The sequence below is a fragment of the Protopterus annectens genome, chromosome 2.part2 (genome assembly GCF_019279795.1).
Source record: "Protopterus annectens isolate FY-2018-M chromosome 2.part2, PAN1.0, whole genome shotgun sequence".
NCBI classification, from domain to species: domain Eukaryota; kingdom Metazoa; phylum Chordata; order Ceratodontiformes; family Protopteridae; genus Protopterus; species Protopterus annectens.
Genome location: NC_056730.1, coordinates 463,242,133 through 463,257,938, shown reverse-complemented (window position 1 = coordinate 463,257,938; position 15,806 = coordinate 463,242,133).

The following is a 15,806-nucleotide window of genomic DNA, read 5'->3' as shown; positions in this document are numbered from 1 at the left end:
CTCCCCAATGTTCCACCTAGTCAGAGGGAGGCAGTGGCTTTAGAAATAAAGAAGCTGCTAAGAAAACGGGCCATCCAGCACGTCCCCCGAGGCCAGTCCAGGTCGGGCAATTACTCCAGGTTCTTTTTGGTGCCAAAAAAGACGGGGGACTTAAGACCAATTCTCGACCTGTCTACACTGAACCTGTTCATTGCCAAAGAGAAATTCTGGATGGTCACTCTTCAATCTATTCTCCCCCTTCTGCAGGAGAACGATTAGATGTGCTCTATAGACCTCAAGGATGCATACTACCACATTCGCATGGACAGGCGATCCAGGAGGTTTCTCCGCTTTTGGTTCGGGCCCAGTCATTATTAGTTCAGGGTCCTCCCTTTTGGCCTCACCATAGCCCCAGGGTGTTCACCAAGGTTATGGCAGTTGTAGCGGCCCACATGAGGCTTCAGGGAATACAGGTCTTTCCTTACCTGGATGACTGGCTCCTTGCCGCTCCCACCAGGCATCTACTATGCTTAGCCAGGGATTGCTTCCTGCTCTTAGCCCACCAGTTGGGGATCACTATAAATTACAAAAAATCGTCCCTTCAACCTGTTCAGGTCCTGGACTTCATAGGGGCCAGAATAGACACACTTCAGTCCAAGGCCTTCTTGACAGCAGACAGACTCCGCAATTTAACTCTCCACGTCTTAGCACTTACAATCTCCGGCCCCACCAGCGGAATTAGTCCTGAGAGCCCTAGGGTCCATGGCAGCAGCTATCAACCTTTCACCCCTAGCCCGCTTGAACGTGCGGGTTCTTCAATGAACCTTACAGGTCCAGTGGTCCATCCTTCGACATCCATTGGACTCCTCGATTCCCCTCAGCAGAGTTTGCAGGGACTCCCTACTTTGGTGGCTCCATTCCCGAGAGCTTCGGGAAGGGCGGACATTTTTGATGCCTCAACCCCAAGCCACGGTGACCACGAACGCTTCTCACCTGGGGTGGGGGGGCATTGCATGGGCAGAACTGTCCAAGGTACGTGGACTCAAACAGAGACCGTTCTGCATATCAATGTTCTGGAGATGAGGGCGGTGCTTCTAGTGTTGCAAGCTCTCCATGCCCTTCTTCCTCCGGGTACTATTGCAATTCAGACAGACAACATATCAGTGGTCTGGTACATCAACAAACGGGGGGACCAGGTCTTACCCTCTTTGCCGAGAGGCCAAGAGAGTTTGGGAGTGGGAGATATCCACCAACCGTTTTCTGCTAGCAACGCACATTGTGGGTCAGTCCAACATTTTAGTGGACAAGTTGAGTCAAACTATCCTCTCGCCTTACTAGTAGTCTCTGAACCCCTTAGTAGTGAAACAGATCTTCCTCAAATGGGATCATCCTTGTGATCTCTTCGCATCACCTTCGAACGCAAAGTGCAGCAAGTTTTTTGCTCTAATTCCCCCACCGGGGGAGAGCCCCAGAGATGCTCTAGTTCATGCTTGGCCATCTGGTCTTCTTTATGCTTATCGTCCTCTCCCGTTAATGACAAAATTCTTACAGAAAGCTCTTCGGTTGGGGAGCAAGGTTATCCTCATTGCCCCATTCTGGCCTCGTCAAACCTGGTTCCCGTACCTACAGTCCCATCTCATAGCTCCTCCTTGGATCTTGGATCCCATTCCGGATCTGATTTCTCATCCTTTGGGATTGAAAACTCCGAATCTGAACGACCTCAAGCTCTCGGCTTGGTTGATCCAGTTCTGTTAGTGGCTAGAACTCCCAGTATCTCGTCCGCAGTTAAATCCATCCTGGTGGCGGCTTATAAGCCTTCTACCAGGAAGGTCTACAACAGTAAATGGAAACATTTTTCCATCTAGGCCAGGCGTAGGAATTTGGACCCTTTTACGGATCCCATTCCAGCAGTACTTGAATTTCTATCTCACATTTTCCATCAAGGGGTCAGTTCTTCTACTGTGAAGGTTCAAATGGCGGCCATTTCCCACTTCCACATCGGGGACAATCTTGGTCCCTTAGCTTCCACTAAGATCTGTAAGACCTTCTTAAAGGGCACCTTTCATTTAAGACCTCCTGTCAAGAATGCGGTTCCTCCATGGGACCTAACCTTAGTTCTTCAGGCTCTAACTGGTCCAGCCTTTGAGCCTGCAGCTTCTGTTGACTTAAAGTTCTTGTCTTGGAAAACTGCCTTCTTAATTGTTATTAACTCAGCTAGAAGGGTATCTGAGCTTCAGGCCCTTTGTACTAAACCCCCGTATCTTGTCTTCCATATGGACAGAGTATCTCTCAGGACTAATCCTTCCTTCTTACCTAAAGTGGCTTCCAAGGCTAACATCAACCAATCCCTTAATCTGCCTGTTTTCTTCCCTAACTATCAGAACAAGGGGGAGTACAGACTGCATTCATTAGATGTACATAGACAACTGCACTTTTACTTGCACAGAACAGCTGCCTCTCGCAAGTCTTAGCAGCTCTTTGTTTCCTTTGCTAAGCCATCCTTGGTAAACCAGTAACGAAGGTGACTCTAGCTAGATGGATATCTCACTGCATTTTGCTCACATACAAAATTTCGGGTCGGCCGGGGCCCTTGGGGGTTCATGCTCATTCTACCCATTCTATGGCTACCTCTGCTGCGTTTTGGTCAAGAGTTCCCTTAGATGACATCTGTTCTGTGGCTACTTGGACTTCTTCTCATACCTTTATTTCGCTTTATAAATTAGATCTGATATCCAGAGGGAGGATGGCCTTTGGCTCTGCAGTGCTCTGGAATATTCTTCCTTGAGGACCTCCCAAGTTTTTTGGTAGCTGGGGACTCTATCCCACAGGTTGCTGATCAAATGAAGTTAACTACTTCAGATAAAGAAGTTGTGTACTCACCATAATGTTCCATCTGAGTAGGTAACTTCATTTGTCAGCAACTGACCTGACCCCCCCCCCTCCTTCCCCCTAACCTGGCTTTTGTTACCTGAATTATAGAATAATTCAGTCCTGGTATGCATAACATTAGGATGTTCAGGTATTGTTTGTCTTGGTGTTGTCTGGTAATTGGGCAAACTCGATCTGAGGACTGGAGGGAGGTAGCAGGGTGTTATGGGTAAGGGGGAGGAACTTGGAGCTCGGATCTCTAGCTTGGAAAGCTGCCGGCTCGGATCCAGGATGGATCCGATACCCACAGGTTGCTGACAAATGAAGTTACCTACTCAGATGGAACGTTATGGTGAGTACATAACTTCTTTTTTTTTCTGTACTAAACCTGGGAGCAATAGAGCCAGTTCCTGCACTACATATAGGCCAGGGTTTTTACTCCAGACTTTTCCTAGTTCCCAAAAAAGGGGGCGCCTGGCGTCCTATTCTGGATTTGTCCACTCTAAACACTTTTCTGGTGATTCCCAAGTTCAAAATGCTCACTCTTCAGCAGTTGCTGCTTATGCTGGCCAAGGATTCCTGGCTGGTGACTTTGGATCTCAAAGAAGCTTATCTGCACATCCCAATAAGGGAAAGCTGCAGGCAGTTCCTTCGCTTCAGGGCGGGGAACAGGCACTTCCAGTTCTCTGCACTGCCCTTTGGTTTATCTACTGCTCCCCAGAGTTTTTACAAAATGCCTGGCTCCAGTCATTGCTTTTATGCAGGCAAAGAAACATTCAAATTTACCCTTACTTGGATGATTGTCTTATTCAGGCAAACTCTCCACAGCAATTTCTAAAGGATTTGGACTTTGTGAAGAACCTTCTCACCTCTTTGGGCTACACTATCAATGAAAAGAAGTCAAAATTGGAACCCACCAGGGAGATTGCATTCCTGGGAGCGAGTCTGAACACAGCAGCCCAGATGGTATCGCTCCCTCAAGTGAAATAAATGGATCTTGTATCCTCCAATAAATCTCTTGTATCCTCCAATAAATCTCCACTTATAGACTTTACAATAACATCTAAAAATGGCACAACTATATCACAAGATCCCAATACCAAACTATTAGGAATCACCATAGACAACAACCTTAACTTTGATACACATATAAGCAACACTCTGAAAACCATTAATAAAAAAATAGGCTCTCTTTACAGAATCAAAACTTTCCTAACCCCAGAATCTAGAATAACTATTGCCCACTCCCACCTTATATCTCCCCTTCTCTATGCTTCTCCCATTTTCACTAACCTGTCAAAAAAGAACCTATTGAAATTAGAAAACTCCTACAACAACATAGCCAGATTTGCTACAGGTAACCCTTTCAGAACCCACCATTGTACTAATCTAAAGCAACTTGGCTGGCTTGAACTTCAACAGCAACTTAAAATGAATCAACTCGCCATAGCCCATCAAATTCTCAATCAACCTGACAAAACACCTATACTATCTACCCTTATCCACCCCTACCACAACCTAAAATCCCTAAGGTCCGCACACAAACTTCTTGTAAATATTGAAAAAGCAAACAAGACTGGTGATTCCCTTTTTTCCAACACTGTGGGAAAACACTGGAACCTACTACCCTTTGAACTTTCTACTATTCCCTCAAAAGCTCTGTTTAAAACGAGACTTAAGCTCCACCTCATATCACAATGGATGTGCCCCTGCACTAATCCTGACTAACTCTAGCTCTTGCCACCAAGCTAAAAACCCATATCTTATAGCCTAAAATCTACCTCTTATTTACATCCACTGATCTATTTCTCCTTTCCTTCTTTTTCAAAAATAAATAAATAAAAATAATTTCACTATGCTAATAATCATTCTGAATGTCATTTGTAACAGTATATTTGTCACAAATTCTTTTTCTCTTTTTGTTGTAACTACTGTATTTTTTACAATCTATAACCTTGACAACAGTTATAATGCTTTTTGTTTTATGTTTCTACTTTCATGTTATTTTCATGTTATTTTCCTGATTGTTAAATTAATCTAAAACTTTGGAGCTTATCTCCCTGGACCTCTACTGAAAATGGACATATATCCAGCTAGACTTGCCCGGTCAACAAATGTAAAATAAATAAATAAAATAAATCTTTTGAATTACTTTAAGAATTTGGCAAGCATGACCCAGCTCTCTGCAAGGCAATTCCTGTAAGCCCTAGGATTCATGGCTTCTTGTATTCTGATGATTCCATATGCCAGACTGCATATGAGGAAAATACAATGGTACCTCAAAAACCTTTGATGTCAACACACTCAGGATTTAGACTTGATTCTTCCTCTGATTCCCTGCCTGCAGACGGAGTTCCTTTGGTGGGCGATGGCCTGTGCACAGAAAAAAAAGGCCTGCCTTTCTGTCCACCTCCTGCCAGCCAGACTCTCACCACAGATGCCTCGGATTACGCTTGTGGTGCACATCTAGAGGGCAGATGCATTCAGGGGACTTGGAACTATCAACAGGTTCATTTGCACATAAATCTGAAGGAATTGATGGCAGTCCAGCAGGCCTTGGTGGCTTTCATAGGTTTAGGTTCATAGGTTGGTACTAGGCTATCAGCCCTAGGGCCTATACAATCCTAGCCATAACAATTCCCTGGCTATTTCTTCCCACATTATTTACTTTCCTGGACCCCTGTCTAGCAGGGCGACTGACGTGATCCCTGGGGTGAATTTCCTTTCTCCCATCCAATCGTCAAGGTTCCTCTTGAAGAGGTCCAAAGAGGCACTCTGCTTGACATGTATGGGCAATCTATTCCAGAGTCTGGGGAGTCTCTGCATCTTCTCTCTCCTGGTACTCTTCTAGTCAGGACAGACAACACCACAATCATGTGCTACATCAACGAGCAGTGAGGGACTCACTCTTACCCCCTGTGCAAACAAAGCATGATACTATGGTCCATGGCAGCTTCCATGGGCATTCATCTGATAGCTCAGTTTCTTCCAGGAAGACTCAACACCTTGGCAGACCAGTTGAGCAGACAGGTCCTGGATCCTCATGACTGGCAACTAAACAAGACCATCTTCTTTCACATCATTCAGCGTTGGGGCACTCCTCAGGTGGATCTCTTCTCATCTCCAACCAACCACCTTCTTACAACCTTTTGCACCAGGGATCATCACGACAGAGCATGGCAAGTGGATGCTCTGTCCTTCCCCTGGACACAACTCTTGATTTATGCATTCCCTCCTCTGCCTCTTCTTCCCAGAGTACTGTTAAAGATAAGGGATGAAAACCCAAGGGCCATCATCATAGCTCCAGACTGGCCCAGGCAACACTGGTATCCACTACTTCGCAGTCTCTCCCAGTCTCATCCTTGGCATCTTCTCCTGATACCAGATCTCTTGGTTCAGGAGGGGGGAAAAATTCTGCATCCTCATCTTCAGACTCTGCATTTGGCAGCCTGGCTCATAATTTAAACCTTTCCCAACAGGTTGTTGAGGTCCTTCTTGAGGCCAGGAGGCCTAGCACTAGGAAATCTTATACAGATAAGTGGAAAAGATTTTCCATTTGGATGCAGTCTAGAGGGGAAGACCCTTCTCAACCTTCTCTTTCTATTATTGTTGACTATCTGGCAGGCTTGCTTAATGGTGGACTTTCCTTTTCTTCTATCAAGATTCATGCTTCAGCTATTTCTGCTCATTGTTCTTTTGAGCAGCCCATTTTCTCTCATCCCTTGGTGATACAGTTCCTCAGAGGAGCTAGCAATTTGAAGCCTCCCAGAAGGGCTCCTACTCCTGCTTGGGATCTTAACTTTGTACTTGAGAAACTTACTCTGCCTCCTTTTGAACCAGCTGCCTCAGCAGATTTGAAGTTTTTCTCCTGGAAAACTGCCTTTCTCTTGGCTGTTACCTCAGCTAGAAGAGTTTCTGAGCTGCAGAACTTAATGGCAGTGGAGCCTTTTATCATCTTCCATGTGGATTGGGTTTCTCTTCGAACTAATCCCTCTTTATGCCTAAGGTGATTTCTAGCCTGTCTCTTAACCAGTCTATACACCTGCCTACCTTCTTTCCTAACCCTCAGAATAAGGGAGAAAGGTTACTGCATTCCTTCACTGTGCATAGACAGCTTAGGTTTTACCTGGACAGGACTAAACCTTTTAGAAAGTCGGATCAGTTGTTGGTCAGTTTTGCTCCTGAGGCTCAGGGCAAAGCTATTTCTAAACAGACCATTTCTAAGTGGATTGCTCATTGTATTCACTTTTGTTACTTACAGCATGGCAAGGTTCCTCCATTAGGACCCATTCTACTAGAGCAGCCTCTACCTCAGCAGCTTTTTTAAGAGGTGTACCTACTAGGGACATCCTGGAAGAAGCTACCTGGACGTCTGTCCACACTTTCACAAAGCACTACAATTTATCCTTGTTTTCTAAGTCAGGGCTGGTTTTGCCACTGCAGTGTTGCAGGGCATCCTTACCAACCCTTAAACAGTGGGTGTTCCTCCTCCCTTTTATTTTTTCCTGGGCGCTGGGAATCAACCCATTTTATAAGGACTACAACAGTGAAACACAATGAACATAGTACAGTTGTGTACACTTACCATAAATGTAGATGTTTGAGTCTATTCACTGTTGCAGTCCTAGTTTTCCCCCTTCCATCCCCCTCTTTTCCTAGGGCATAGACTAGATTTTTCCTTTGCTGGTCTAACTTTTTTTGGGGGCTCCTGACAGTTAAGGCAAGAAAAACTGAGGAAATGGCGTCGGCTGCCTTTCTTTGTACCTGACGTCAAGCTTAAACCGAAGACAGCCGATGTCATATACCAAGGACTTTGGTATTCTGGCCAACTGTGGGCTACAAGGAGCCGGATAACCCATTTTATAAGGATTGCAACAGTGAATACACTTGAACATCTACATTTATGGTAAATGTACACAGCTGTACTTTCTAAGGGGATACTGGCTAGGAAGGAAGATTACACTGGCATGCATTTGCATCCCCCCTAAAACTGCTATAATGGAGCTTAAAAAAATTCTGGGAGAAATAATCAGCTTTCGGCAAGGAATATTACTTATAAGTGGAGACTGGAATTTGGTTTGCAACAGAGAAGACGTGTCTGGGGGGGCCTAGAAGGTTAATATAACAAAAGAGGGTAGATTTTTGAAGAAATTTATGAATATGTTTGGCATGGAAGATGTGAATTCAGTACTAGGTGTTTTGAGTGAATTTACGTATTGCTCACTGAGATGCAAAAAGTGGGCTAGGCTAGATAGATAGATTTTATATCTCACAGAAACATGAATTTAATTGAAGGTCTTGAAACGCACCTAATAACTATTTCAGATCATGCACCAATAATAACTAAAATAAAAACACAAGGTAATGAAATAAAAATGAGACACTGGCACTTTCCCACCTATTGGTTGAAAAGAGAGGATTTTAAGGAATGGGTTGTGGAATTAATTCAGGAGCTACTAGTGAAGATAGACATCTTCTGAAAACATAGCTAAGGAATGGGATAAAATTAAAGTGGACTTTGAAACTAGGTGGAAATAAAAGAAAGGGAGATATGGTTAAACAGTAACAAAAATTATTTAGACGGATTGACAAATGTTAAAGTATTGCAAAATAGGGGGAATCTCTCAAAACAAGAAAAGGAGCAACTGCAGAATGCTAAACAGAAACTAAGGGATTACTTCGATAATATGCACGAGTTTAGAAAGATTTCTGTTAAGCAACTGTTTTTGATAATATTTCTAGAGCACAAAAACTTTTAGCACATCAAATCAGGCAACAGAATTTGTAAAGGGCAGTCACCAAGCTTAGGGAGCCTATAACAAGGAAGATAACTAGAAACCCTGTAGAAGTGTTAGAAATATTTCAGAAATTTTTTGAAAATTTGTATAAAAGCACAGAAATATGGAAATCAAGAAAAGGTAGAAATAGAAATGTTTATGGAAGAATTAAATATGCCAAAGTTAGAGGTAGATGAGGCTCAATTGCTAACAAGATAGGAAGGGATGAGATAAAAATGGCTGTGTATAACCAATCTACAGGAAAGTCCCCAAGAATGGATGGTATTCCTGTGGAAGTTTGGAAGTTAGGAGGGAAAAACTGATAAAGATCTGGAAGGTTTTATTTAACAGTATTTTAAGAGGAGAAGTCTCAGCATCCTGGAAGAAGGCGCTGGTAACAGTATTACCTAAAGAGGATAATGATCAATTGAATCTGGCTTTATACAGGCCCATTTCAATACTAAACCGTGATTATAAAGTGTTTATGTCTATAATGGCTAAAAGAATGGCAAAAGTGATACCAAAATTGATAGATATGGATTAGTGTAGCTTTGTGGAGGGGAGGCAAACATTTGACAATATTAACAGAACACTGATGATCCAGAGAGAAGCAGAATGTAAGAAAGTACCACTTTTATTGGTGTGTCTTGATGCAGAGAAAGCATTTGACAGAGTAGACTGGGACTTCATGAGCAGGGCAATGGAAGCATTTGCTTTCCCTGATACAATTTTAAGGTTGTTTAGAAGAATATATGAGAGAACAGAGGCACAAATTAAAGTGGGTGGGGTCCTCTCTGATAATTTCTGCTTGAGTAGAACCAGGCAGGGTTGTCCACTTTTCCCTTTGTTGTTTGCATTATATTTAGGACCACTGGCAAAGAAAATAAGGGACTCAGAAATTCAAGGATATAATTGGTATGGTGGTCAGGAAAAGCCTGCTCTATTTGCAGATGATATTATTTTATACATGACATAACCAGAAAGACGTTACAGTGTTGTGGAACATTTTAAGACACTTTCAGATTCTCTTGGGATACAAAATTAATGAAGCTAAAACAAAGGCAATGGTGGTAGATTATGTACCCACACACGGATTGGTCCAAAAATATCCATATTTAAGGGGACATGATAAAATGAAGTATTTAGGAGTATGGATTAGAAATGACTCTGTGGTGGCAGCTAAGGATATGTGGGAAGAGACTAAACAGAAGATAATACAAAAATTGTGAAACTGGAAGTTTTGTTATATGGATATGGATACTAAGATACAAGCCATTAAAATGTTTAATTAATTAGTCTTATACACAGATCAAGCATACTTTTATCAACCAGAGGAGAAGTTGTGGATAGTAATTAAAAAAAAAAGTTGAAGGATTTCATCTGGGAAGGGGAGACAGCAATGGTAAAGTAGGATAAGATGATTCTATCTATAGAACAAGACAGATTAGGATTACCTAATTTGAGGGGGTATTTTAGAGCAACACCGTTAAGGCTCTTATACATAGCACAAGGTGAAAGCTATAATTCAAAGTGGAAAGGAATGATGCTGGCACAGAGAGGACGCTCATGAAATAAGGCGAGATTGGGATTTGGATGCAGACTCTTAAGGAGAACAACGAAAATCATACAGAGTATTATATTCATAAAATAGCAGAGTATTCTAAGAACCAAACCAGCACGAGAATGGAGAAAAGAGATTTTGCTGATACTGATGACTGTGGTCAGGAATACAGATAATAGGCAAGAGGGGGCTGGAATTTATTGGGAAAAAAAACTGGCAAAGGAACCAAGGTATTGGGAGGAAATAACTAGAAAGGGAAAGGTAGTAGAATGGGAAGAGTTCAATAATTTATTTGGACTGCAGGTTAGAGAGTGCCTTCCCTATCAAGGATTGATATCAGATTATAAGCAAAGAGAAGGAAATAGGGGGATCCTAAATAAAAGACCAACACCGGTAGAGTTTTTAATAGAATCTAGAACAGAAGCTACCATTACAAAAGGAAGAATTAGGAAAACATATAAAAGATTGCATGATAATTATAAGAATCAATCTAAGAATCAATCAGAGGAGCTTAGAAAGGATTGGGAAGAGAGATAAGATACGCAATTCACAAAGAGACAATGGGGGGGTGTATATGTATATCTCCCAAATATGCAAAAAAGTCTGGAAGATTTAGGATCTTTGCCTGGAAGTGTTTACATAGGTATTTTTATACCCCATGTAGACTCCAAATAATTTTTCCTCAGGTGAATAGCAAATGTTGGACGTGTGATGGGCAAGAAAGAGGTAGCTGGGGGCAGATTTTTTGGGAGTGTAATTAAATGACAGACTTTAGGGATTCCCTACAGACTGCTCTGTCGGAGATGCTGGGTTAGCAGATTGGACTGACTGGGGAGATGATTTTTTTGAGTTATGCTACAGATTCGGAATTGCCTAGACATAATAAAGCCTTGCTGAGTCTAATTATGGTGGCTGCCAAAAAAGTAATTACTGGAAAATGGAAATCAAAGTCTAGACCAACTTTACTAGTAGTGAATATAGTAACAGAGATAAAATAACAGGAATTGGGATCTTTAGAAAAGAGAAGGAACAAACTACACAGGAAAAAATGGAAATTGTGGGAACAATATATGCAGAGCAGGAACTAGGTTTAAGAAGCAGGATTTGAATGAGCCGTATAATGCTTAACTGACAATGGCTGGATGGTTTATAAGTGATGTATAATGTTTGCAACTACAGTTGTTTCAATGGTGTCATTGATGTAAACTGTTTGCAACTAAAGTGGTATCATTTTTTCTGTTTTTCATTTATATAAATGTAAGATTCCCTTTGTCATTTGTGAAAATTTAATAAAGATGTTTGGTAAAAAAAAAAACTTCTCCAGAGTAGTCTGTGCTCCTGGAAGCCTTTGGCTCTGGCTCATCTTCCTCCTGGGTGGTACCACCTGTTGACCCACTTATTGACTTGACAGGTCAACAGGAATGGAAGGACCCTGACATGATGAAACCCATCCCCAAGAAGTGTGACCGGATTTTAACAGCACCAACAGATTAGAAACACCGGAGCAAAGGTCCACCAGTGAACACAGTGGTAGTAGTGGCAACCATGAAGAAGGAATTGTCTGAGGAAAGTTCCTTGGTCCATCCCCCTAATAGCAGTTTTCATGCTATGGACTGATTTGGGAAACAGACATACACTTCAGTGTCCTTTGTCCTTAAAGCACTGAATTATTTAGCCCATGTCATCAGACTTCAGAGATACCTGACCAAGGACAGTTCCAATTCTCTCTCAGGTATCTTGCCTGCAGATGTTCAGAAGACAGCGGACTCCAAGCTTTCTATCGCCCAGTCTACCTCCACTATAGCCATGTGACTGATTTCCAACATGGCTGATAGCATGGTGAGAGCAGCAGGCACAGGCATTACCATTTGTCAGTAAATATGGATGCATCTATGCAATTTTGCTGAAAGCTTTAAGACATCTTTCGTCAATGCCCGTTTCGATGGGTCCACCTTATTTGGACCTAAAGTGAAAGAAACACTGACTAGGAAGCAGCATGTTGTTAAGACCCTCTTTGTAGTGGGAATCTGCTCCTCCACTCACTAGATAATCCTACTGTAGGAATCCGTGGGCTGGGAAGAAGATGTGGTTCTGGAAATCAAGACACCAGACCACCACTAGGGCAACATCCATTACTGTTACCTACTCAGATACAGCTCCTCGTGGTCCTGCAGAGTGGTGCTAGCAACAGAGAACTGAGAAAAGCGACTACTTTCCTGATCTAAGTATTTTTTTGCTGTTTTACCTGAGAGACCTTCTTTTTATTACTCTGAACTAGTTTAACCTGCTTTATTACCTGTTTTTTGCATTGTACATTATCTGCACTTAAGTTACAGTTGGTCGAAAGTTTGTTTGTTAAATTTAACTGTTGAGGCTGCCCACTAAAGTGCACTAGCCTGTGTAATTGATTTATTACTGTTTCCTGCATTTCTGTGTACTTCTTAACTCAACAAACAAAAAAAACAAAAAAAAATCCTTGTTTTTCCCGCCTTTTCTCGACTAGTTTAGACCAGTATACAGGCTTTGCTGTATTCTGGACTGTAGTGTAGTTCCTGTGTTGTCCATTGCCTTACTTGGATAGAAGAAAGTTTCTTTGCTCACCAGTGGGAGTGGGGAGCCTTGAGCAGCCTATCTGTCCCTGAAGGAGTGACCTCAGCACAAGAGCTTCTAGTAATTGGTTGTTTTGGACCATTTCCAGCACTTTTGAAGTTCCCTGTTTAAAATCCGCCCCTGAGCGTTTTTTCTGGCTATGCTACTCAGCTACAGCTCCTCGTGGTCCTGTAGAGTGGTGCTAGCAGCAGAGAACTGAGAAAAGCGACTACTTTCCTGATCCAAGTATTTTTTTGCCGTTTTACCTGAGAGACCTTCTTTTTCTTACTCTGAACTAGTTTAAGCTGCTTTATTACCTGTTTGTTTCATTGTACATTATCTGCACTTAAGTTACAGTTGGTTGAAAGTTTGTTTGTTAAATTTAACTGTTGAGGCTGCCCACTAAAGTGCGCTAGCCTGTGTAATTGATTTATTGCTGTTTCCTGCATTTCTGTGTACTTTTTAACTCAAAAAACAAAAAAAAATATCCTTGTTTTCCCACCTTTTTTCGACTAGTTTAGACCAGTATACAGGCTTTGCTGTATTCTGGACTGTGGTGTAGTTCCTGTGTTGTCCATTGCCTTACTTGGATAGAAGGAAGTTTCTTTGCTCACCAGTGGGAGTGGGGAGCCTTGAGCAGCCTATCTGTCCCTGAAGGAGTGACCTCAGCACATGAGCTTGTAGTAATTGGTCGTTTTGGACCATTTCCAGCTCTTTTGAAGTTCCCTGTTTAAAATCCGCCCCTGAGCGTTTTATACTACTCAGATACAGCTCCTCATGGTCCGGAAGAGTGGTGCTAGCAGCAGAGAACTGAGAAAAGTGACTACTTTCCTGATCTAAGTATTTTTTTTACCTTCTTTTTCTTACTCTGAACTAGTTTAAGCTGCTTTATTACCTGTTTTTTGCATTGTACATTATCTGCACTTATGTTACAGTTGGTCGAAAGTTTGTTTGTTAAATTTAACTGTTGAGGCTGTCCACTAAAGTGCGCTAGCCTGTGTAATTGATTTATTACTGTTTCCTGCATTTCTGTGTACTTTTTAACTCAAAAACCACCCCCCCCAAAAAATATCCTTGTTTTCCCGTCTTTTCTCGACTAGTTTAGGCCAGTATACAGGCTTTGCTGTATTCTGGACTGTGGTGTAGTTCCTGTGTTGTCCATTGCCTTACTTGGATAGAAGAAAGTTTCTTTGCTCACCAGTGGGAGTGGGGAGGCTTGAGCAGCCTATCTGTCCCTGAAGGAGTGACCTCAGCACAAGAGCTTGTAGTAATTGGTCGTTTTGGACCATTTCCATCTCTTTTGAAGTTCCCTGTTTAAAATCCGCCCCTGAGTGTTTTTTCTGGCTATACTAATCAGATACAGCTCCTCGTGGTCCTGTAGAGTGGTGCTAGCAGCAGAGAACTGAGAAAAGTGACTACTTTCCTGATCTAAGTATTTTTTTGCCGTTTTACCTGAGAGACCTTCTTTTTCTTACTATGAACTAGTTTAAGCTGCTTTATTACCTGTTTTTTTCATTGTATATTATCTGCACTTAAGTTACAGTTGGTTGAAAGTTTGTTTGTTAAATTTAACTGTTGAGGCTGCCCACTAAACTGTGCTAGCCTGTGTAATTGATTTATTACTGTTTCCTGCATTTCTGTGTACTTTTTAACTCAACAAACAAAAAAAACAAACAAAACAAATCCTTGTTTTCCCGCCTTTTCTCGACTAGTTTAGACCAGTATACAGGCTTTGCTGTATTCTGGACTGTAGTGTAGTTCCTGTGTTGTCCGTTGCCTTACTTGGATAGAAGGACGTTTCTTTGTTCACCAGTGGGAGTGGGGAGCCTTGAGCAGCCTATCTGTCCCTGAAGGAGTGACCTCAGCACAAGAGCTTGTAGTAGTTGGTCGTTTTGGACCATTTCCAGCTCTTTTGAAGTTCCCTGTTTAAAATCTGCCCCTGAGCGTTTTTTCTGGCTATACTACTCAGATACAGCTCCTCATGGTTCGGAAGAGTGGTGCTAGCAGCAGAGAACTGAGAAAAGCGACTACTTTCCTGATCTAAGTATTTTTTTGATCTTCTTTTTCTTACTCTGAACTAGTTTAAGCTGCTTTATTACCTGTTTTTTGCATTGTACATTATCTGCACTTAAGTTACAGTTGGTCGAAAGTTTGTTTGTTAAATTTAACTGTTGAGGCTGTCCATTAAAGTGCGCTAGCCTTTGTAATTGATTTATTACTGTTTCCTGCATTTCTGTGTACTTTTTAACTCAAAAAACAAAAAAAAATATCCTTGTTTTCCCACATTTTTTCGACTAGTTTAGACCAGTATACAGGCTTTGCTGTATTCTGGACTGTGGTGTAGTTCCTGTGTTGTCCATTGCCTTACTTGGATAGAAGGAAGTTTCTTTGCTCACCAGTGAGAGTGGGGAGCCTTGAGCAGCCTATCTGTCCCTGAAGGAGTGGCCTCAGCACAAGAGTTTGTAGTAATTGGTCGTTTTGGACCATTTCCAGCTCTTTTGAAGTTCCCTGTTTAAAATCCGCCCCTGAGCATTTTTTCTGGCTATACTACTCAGATACAGCTCCTCGTGGTCCTGCAGAGTGGTGCTAGCAGCAGAGAACTGAGAAAAGCGACTACTTTCCTGATCTAAGTATTTTTTTTGCTGTTTTACATGCGAGACCTTCTTTTTCTTACTCTGAACTAGTTTAAGCTGATTTATTACCTGTTTTTTGCATTGTACATTATCTGCACTTAAGTTACAGTTGGTCGAAAGTTTGTTTGTTAAATTTAACTGTTGCGGCTGCCCACTAAAGTGTGCTAGCCTGTGTAATTGATTTATTACTGTTTCCTGCATTTCTGTGTACTTTTTAACTAAAAAAAAAATCCTTGTTTTCCCGCCTTTTCTCGACTAGTTTAGACCAGTATGCAGGCTTTGCTGTATTCTGGACTGTGGTGTAGTTCCTGTGTTGTCCATTGCCTTACTTGGATAGAAGGAAGTTTCTTTGCTCACCAGTGGGAGTGGGGAGCCTTGAGCAGCCTATCTGTCCCTGAA